This window comes from Habropoda laboriosa, unplaced genomic scaffold, assembly GCF_001263275.1.
Source record: "Habropoda laboriosa isolate 0110345459 unplaced genomic scaffold, ASM126327v1 scaffold11, whole genome shotgun sequence".
Classification (NCBI taxonomy): domain Eukaryota; kingdom Metazoa; phylum Arthropoda; class Insecta; order Hymenoptera; family Apidae; genus Habropoda; species Habropoda laboriosa.
In genome coordinates, this window is record NW_017100150.1 from 826,926 (window position 1) to 835,130 (window position 8,205).

The window sequence follows — 8,205 nt, forward strand, 5'->3', positions numbered from 1 at the left end:
TCCCCACGTAAAAAAAAAAAGATATTTTGTCTGAAAACAGCGAAGAATTGCATAGTGTTTCAATTATTAACAGTCGGCTGGCGAAGGTGGGTCAGTTTTGACCCGCCTTCCTGAGTCAATAAGTTATAAACACCCGGGAAACTAAAGAAATGCGTTACAGGCTAGGTGGTTTACGCTTAGCAGTGAAGCGGACACTTTTAGTTCGAACATCCAGCAAAACAAACTTTTTCAACTTATATTGTGTTTACATTTATTGCAATATATTTGCAAATAAATACGCTCAACCTGTCAAATACATACGATATGCGTAAATTGCAAAGATGTATAATAAGTACTACAGCTGTATTAATAAAATATTATAAACGCTATAATTCATACGTCATAAATATGTGTATTTTAATGTATTAACCCTTTCGTTACTATTGGCGCCTATAGGCGTTTTGAAAATTTGCTCGTACTATACTGTTAGACCCTTTTGGTACACTTCCATCTTAATTTAATATTTAATTTTATCCTTTACGCGCTTCCACCTTAATTTAATAAACCGAATTTTAAAAGGATACGGCCAAAATAAGAAATTTTACAGCTGTGGTTAAACATTTGCCGGAGTTCTGTGGTTATTTGTGGTTAAAAAATCTGACGGAGTTCATTCTCTGACATCAGGTTAAACAAATTTGGCGTGGGTCAGAAATGACCCGGCTCCGCTTATTATCAAGAATAAAATACTTCTTGCTAGCAATAAACGGAGAAGTGAAACAGATCTATCAAAAGTACTTGTAAACTCGCATGCAAGAAATTATGCGGAATACTTAAATGCACTAATCTCATACAAGTAAATATCTATTACTACACTTTGCAAAGAATTGCTCGTTACTGCTAAAAATATCAGTTTTACTACTGAAATGAAGACACAACTAAGCAAAACACAACGAGTATTTTAAAAGTCCTGCACTTTAACGCTAAACTGCTTAACAGAAATTGTTCTATCAAAATCTTATTTTGGGGACTGATTGTGCGAGACCTGCCGCACACATGGATTAAACTATCAGCGGATGTACAGGGATTATCGTTAAGCGGTACTTCGTCGCTTTGTCTACCTGACCGCTGATCGATGGGCGACTTTACGAGCCGTGGACGGAATGATATAGAACACACGCAAAAACTTGCAAGTGACTCATGTCTCTCATCTACTCAAATCATTTAGAAAGTCACATCCAGAGAAGGAATTTCTGTAATATGAAAGTACCAAGCATGGATCGATTAACTTCAGAATAAAAATACACCGAAAGTAGTAATTATTTCGAATAAAAAAACAATAAATACAGTACCAACTCGCGTTTCGACTGTTTGCCGAATGAAAGCTGAGTATCGGTGCGCTCGCAATAAATTAATATCGTGACAGCGATATTCTAATAGTTGGTGTGTGATGGTGAAGAAAATAACACTGCTTACTGAACTACTATAACGACTGATGTATAATTGATACAGAGAATGATGAATGCAGTCGTCTCGCGATGCTTGTGTATGTTACTGTTTGCGTTACTATGTTTCGTGGTACTCTATTTGGTGCTGTGACGTGTTGGTGAATACATATAGACAGTAGGCGGTTTTTCATTGGTGCTTGTCGTGTGGAAGTGGTCTGATTGGTCGACCGAAGATGTGTTTTTTGGGGGATCGAATGTTTACAACAAATTCGATCCTCAGTAATGGTATGGTTTATGGCTGATGCCATTGTTTCATCGCGGCGCTGGTTTGTCCATGTGACTAACACATTTTATTGCGATAATCCGCCAAACCGAGGGTTCGTTGAGATCCTAAAGTCGTAATATACCGCCTGCCTAGAACTATTAGTGTTCCGTCGCGCAGGTACGGAACGCGTGGGGTCTTCGTTGACCGGGTTTATGGCACGCTCGCACTAGAAGGTTATTTTTGAGAACAAAGACGCTTCGTAGCTCCGCGAAAAAATAAGTACTTTCTTACAGAACAATGCCTTTAGAATTTCGACTATTCCACGTCCTCAATAACCGAAGACGTGTCGTAAACCAGGGTTCCTGAAGGGTCAATCCACACGCGCGTATAACGGCACTCTCGGCCGTGGGTTGACCTGGCGGGAATTTCCGACAGCGAAGATTCCACGTTCCCGCAGGTATCGCCCCACTCCTTCCAAGGAAAAGCACGTTAAGGGCGCAATGGAAGGGTGGGTGACACTCAAGGGGCACGTTGATTGATAATTTGTACTTTCGTGAAAAATCAATCAGCGTGCCTTTTTGCACTTGGCGGGGGAGTCACTGCGGACTCCACGAGAAATCGGCGATCGACATGAGCATTAACAAAGATTCTCTCGAGCGATCAACAAGATACATCCGCGCTTTCGAGCAGAATTATCCATCTCCAACGTTCGAGGAAAATAAGTCAGAGACGATCATTAGAGTCTACGAGATAGAGATTACTTTCATTTTGAGCTCAGCCATACGTTCCACTGCGTTCGAGTAGAATAGACATTTAACTAATTACCTAAGATTAAGTTGGCGGGTAATAGTATTCGCGAGTGTGCGTCGGTCATTCGTTCGGTACGAGACGTGCATCGAGAGTCCAACGACAATGATCCTTCGAATCAGATCACAGCCGAAACAGTTAGTTTAATGAATGAAAATTGTGCGAATTGAATAGTTCTGAACAATAGGAATACGTTCTAAAAAATGCGTCGTTAGATGATTTCGTCGTCGTGTGAACGTCGTAGAGTGTACTAATCGGCAAAGTAAAGTTGAGGCTTCCGCCGTCATCGCCTGACCAAATAGCGGAAAGTAGGCGGTCAAGCCATCCCCGCTACTCTTCAGTACTACACTTCCACCGCTCGAGGGGAAGTTGCGGTGTAGGTATTGTGCAGAGCTGAGAAGTTGGAAGGACCTCGGGTCCGATTGGTTGTAGTGTAATGGGTCAACCTATTCGCACAAAATCATAAAAATAGTCACATCTACTATGTGGAGATGAGGTGTTGGCACACTGCCTGCAAGCTAAAACAGCACAGTGGAATTATCCGCTTAACCATCAATCCAAATGGCTGTAATGTAACAGCGACACCTCTATTCACATGCACTGTCATTATTGGCTGAGTCGGTCGTATCTTTCAGAAGTCCGTCGCGTAACGAAGAGCGCGAAAGAAACAAATGCGACAGAGTGAGATACTGTCCTGTGCTGAGAAGATGACGAGAGGGATGATACAGAGGCAAGGGAAGTACGTCGCTCTTCGAAACTTTGACGCTCACCGTCACGCGATGGGTTAGAGAGGTGACCGTTTAGGTTGATAGTAAAAATACGTGTGATCTGACTTTATGAGCGTGTCCGCTACAACCAAAGAGACCCGCATTCCTCCCGCTAGTCATCTTCTCAGCGTAGGACAGTACCTACAGCGAAGGCCCTAAAAGTGAGATTTCTTGGATGGGTTTGGGTGGAGCGAGCGGACTAATTGGGTCATGTAGCATCGTGTGGCGAAGAGAGCAAACAGTGCGCGTCGAAATTGAGTGGGGTAGAGCGACGAACTTCAAAACATTGGCGTAAATGTAGATTCGGGAATCCTACTACTATGTCAGCGTGGGCCGGCAAAAACCTTAAAGTTGCGGCTTCGAGTGCGTGAAAAGTGGAAACATGCGCCTTCTCGTACACCAGCCTCTGAACTCTGCACAGTGAATGGTTTGAAATGGTTTTCAATCAGTTGTCAATAATGCAGCACGCTGATAAAGGGACAGGAAACCAAGGATTGTTTGGTCGCCCTGTATTTTCACCTATGTCTTTGCGCGAGACAAACATTCAATAGCACGGACGTTAATTTCCAAATGTCTCACGCATAATAAATTGTTATTGTAAGGAAAACCTCAGGAAATGTATTAATATTTCTGAAGATTTAAGAAAGTGAAAAGTAAACATTTTTTCGTAATTCCTGAATAATAAAAGTAGATTTCTGTGTTTCAAAATATTGCACACGAAGCCCAGAAATTTGTGAATGAAGTGAGAAAAAGCATGCCTTAGGCACGTGGCTTATTTGTCACCGACTGTTCACGCGAAGCTCGATCATCGCCTATTGTCGTTCATGGAAGAGTAAGTTCGATAGCCTTATTCTATCGCTACTGGCCGATTGACAGCGAGACGTCACAGTTTCTCCTACATCTCCTACTTTTGGTCCCTAAGGCTCTCAACGTTGGTTTGCCGATCAGTGCCGATGCAAACACGATATACCCTACTCCACACTTAAACTATACAGGGGGTTAAGAGTGGGATCTGTGAATTTAGGGGCTTATAGTACTCACCGAGAGGAGTATAGGTCCTAAAATTTGCGAGTATTGAGTGTCGTTTACCTCTTCAGAGATCAGGACTAACTCGCATTTATCTTCTGTCGTTACATAATCTTAACCTAATGTACTGCCAAATCGATTCTCAGATTTACGATCAATGTGTCGTGAAGAGACTCATTTGCGATATCGAACGCTGGTAAATACAACAGTAGATTTTACATTGAAATTTGTTTAAACACTGTTTACTCATCTCGTTGAGTATTAGAAGCCCTTAAATTCTTAGACCACTTTTTTTTTTAACACCCTGTATGGTATAGTCTGTTGCTCCTAAATAGATAAACCTGTACCGAGTACTGTAAGCAACTGTAACGCAATAGTAAATATTTGTGTACCTAAATACACAATAAAATATCAGAAATAATGTTCTGCAAGAAAATACGGAAGATAAAAAGTCGAAATAAATCAGTAGAATAGAATAAACGTTCGAAACATAATTATTTTAAGTGGTCACCCTGTATATAAGCACAGAGAAGTTACAGAAGAAATATGGTGCAGGAGATCCAAATTTTCCGTCGTTGACCGAAAGATTGTTATGCGGCGAATGACTGTAAATAGGTTTCCCTTTCGAGTACCGAACAATTGATTTACAAGTAACAGTTCATTCGTTACTTCTTACGCGAATAAAAATTGATTCGAATAATGCCCAACGTTGTTCGAAGAGTACTCTCGTTAAGACCGCTTTTAGCGCGATGTGTCGCGTGCGTCCGCGCAGCACTCAGTGCTTCTCTTTCTTCTAAAAAATAGGAATATTGTCCCCAGAGTATCTGGCCACAGAAGGGGGAAGACGAGAATACCTTCCGATAAGAGCCACAGAAGTCCCTGTTGGGAACCTCTTTGCACCCGCCTCCCACTGAACGCCACATTAAGGTTGAATGCTTGCACGCGTGCGGGCGGGCTCTGCGGGCGAACATCCGCGTGCTGGCGCTCACTTCGCTCTAAAAGACCACATGAAAATCCTGTACAATCGGCGCTCAAATCGCACTGAAAGCAGCCTAGCTCTTTTTCCCTCTCTCTCTCTCTCTCTCTCTCTAGATTCAGCAGAAAAGTTTGGTTGAAATCCGTGACCCTACAGCTGTGACCTCTTCTTGTTAGAGCATTTTTTCTAAAGTTCAGGAAAGGTCTTGCAACTCTGTAGCAACGCTTACGTTGGACACCAGATGTATACAGAGTGTTTCATTTATCTTACTTGCCGTAATATCCCCGTCACTTTTCACTGAAAGGTATATCAGGAAAAAGTTGTCGAGTTCGGTGGGACAAATATCGTGACTAACAATCTGAGTCTATCGGATTAATGGGTTAAATAAGTAGTGTTCACTGTGAATTTGCTTAAACGTATTTTATTCCTTTGGCGCGGAAGGAAATCGCAGTCGAAGTGAAAATGAAAAACACGTAAGGGCACGACAGAAAGTCTGTTGTCCATTTGAGAAAAAGAGACCAGGACTGCCTCAGTCTTTTACCCATGTCCCTTAGGTAGACAGTAAACAGTTACAGGCCTATGGGTCCGATGACATCTGGTCTAGCAGTGTTTCTCATATGTATAACACAATTTATTTTTGCTTACTGGCTGACGCATTGTTATTAGTAATAATCCAACAGAGTCAGATATTTAATAAAATCCCATTTAGGTATGACTAAAAAGTGATCCTAATAGAAGAGAAGTTAAAATTTGTTTTATTTTCGTATAAAATATTTATTTTAGAAAACGTTCCATGGCATACAATACAAACATCAATGGAGTGCTTGAATAAATAGTAATACTTCTGAGGAACGGTTTGAATATTTCATACCAGCAATAAAAGGACATCAGTTGACAAATGGCTAGTTACGTCGTGTCGGTCTCCGACAATTCTTTGACCCCCGGCATGATTTAGCGAATCTAACTACTCCTCCAGTACGAATATTTTGACAAAGTTTTACTGTTGCCTGTTGGTTTATTATACCGGGTGTCCCACCTAAACGAAACTATATAAATATTTCCTTCAGTTGTGATGATACGAAGAATATTTTAGGTACATTTGGAATGGTATCAAAGGACGAATATGCGGCAAAGAATATTTTTGGCGCGAAGTCACCTTTTACGGAGTTTTCAAAAAAACTAATATTTTTCAAGGAAGTTGGCAATTTTCAGGTTCCATCTCGAATATACTTACAGGAATTTATAAATTTGTACATCATCAATTTTATACTCACAGAGTTGTCACAGAGACGGAAAATGTTAATTAGTTACGTTAGAAATGATCAAAAACTAATATAAAAATCCCAATAGTTTTTTACTGTATCAATAATCACGTGTTTCATGTGTGTATATCGTTATCTATCATTATACAATTAGAAGATACGAATCGTAGATTAATAATATTTTTTAACAAGCTATGCTTCGAAGTTTAAAACGCCACCCACTCAATTGGTGTGGTTATCATGGCGATGCAAACAATTCAGAGAGAAACCGACTTTCATATTCATACATCCCAATGCGGTTATTTTACCTAGAACCCCAATTGGCGAGTCCGGTAGATAACGCTAAGTCCTTTGAGGACACAAATTCGTTCCTCCGGTCGATAAAATGTTCGCAGACGAATTTTGTCTCGGAACTTAAAAAAAGAGAAGTACGTGCACAATACTTATCACGTATTTCGAAATGAACGCAGTTTTAGGAGAATTTTTTTCAAATAATTATAAAAACACATGTAGTCTCTGTGAAGCTTGTATATAACTCCACGACGAAAATGTATTTACGAAATTATATAGGGCGAGGTAAATATTTTGTCCACCTAGAATATTTCCGTTATTTGTGCCGAAAGGAACGGTACCTCGGAAGAAAATTACCAATCTTCGGCTTTACGACAGCAACGCCCGTCTCCGCTATTTTTTAACGCCTCTTATTACAGAACTTTCCATAGTTTAATTTGTTTTCTTTACCCAGAGTTCTTGCCGACCATTTGTCTTCCTGGTTCCCATCCACTAACCCTCAATAGCTAATGACGTGTCGCAAAGCTACTCAACCGAAGAGCCTGAGTCCCGGTAGGAGCAAGCATCCCTTGGGTCTGACTCCCTGAACGCGACACTGTGCCAACTTGGGAATCCCAGAGTGGAGGCACGCCCACAGCTCGCGGTGGGCGGCCCTTAGAGGCTTGCTGGCACAGGATTCGCTAGAATTTAGGCACATCCCACTTTTTGCCACATCCCACTTTTTGCCACATCCTGTACACCTAATAAACTTCTACAAGGCTTGTCGCGTTCTTTCGGTTGAATCAGGTTATTTTCGACACACAGGGAAATTTTAACATTCATTACTAATTTCTTTCATAAATTTACTTAAATATTTAAAACCAAGAGTTTCTTCTAAAAATGTGAATTTTTCTCTTTCTTCTTCATTCTCAATAAGATTTAAATAATATTTTAAATTTGTATTTCCACTTGGGTATAATTAAATCGATAGATTTGCTGCACTTGCATTTACAGACTTCATATTAAATAATAAATGCGGCGAAATTAATTTTGGCAAGTAAATTGTTAAATATTCATGTGAAAATTCTCGTGCCTTAGTTTAAAATTTAACACGTTGACTGCAACGTTGGTGACCTGTGACCGGAGATTGTTTCCTCGATGGAGCCATGATGATTATCAGTGACAGGAGTGCCTCAAATATTTAGAATATTTAAAATAAAGTGAATATCGTCAATTAAAAATTTTGAACATCATAGCTAACTGGTCATTATTTTGAATTTAAAAAAAAAATATTAATAATGATAAAGCACAATAAACATAGTATAATATTATGCTTAGAATAATTAAAATTTTCTTGTGGCTCCCTTAGAGAAACATGTAAATTTCGCGTGGCAGTCAACGGGTTGAT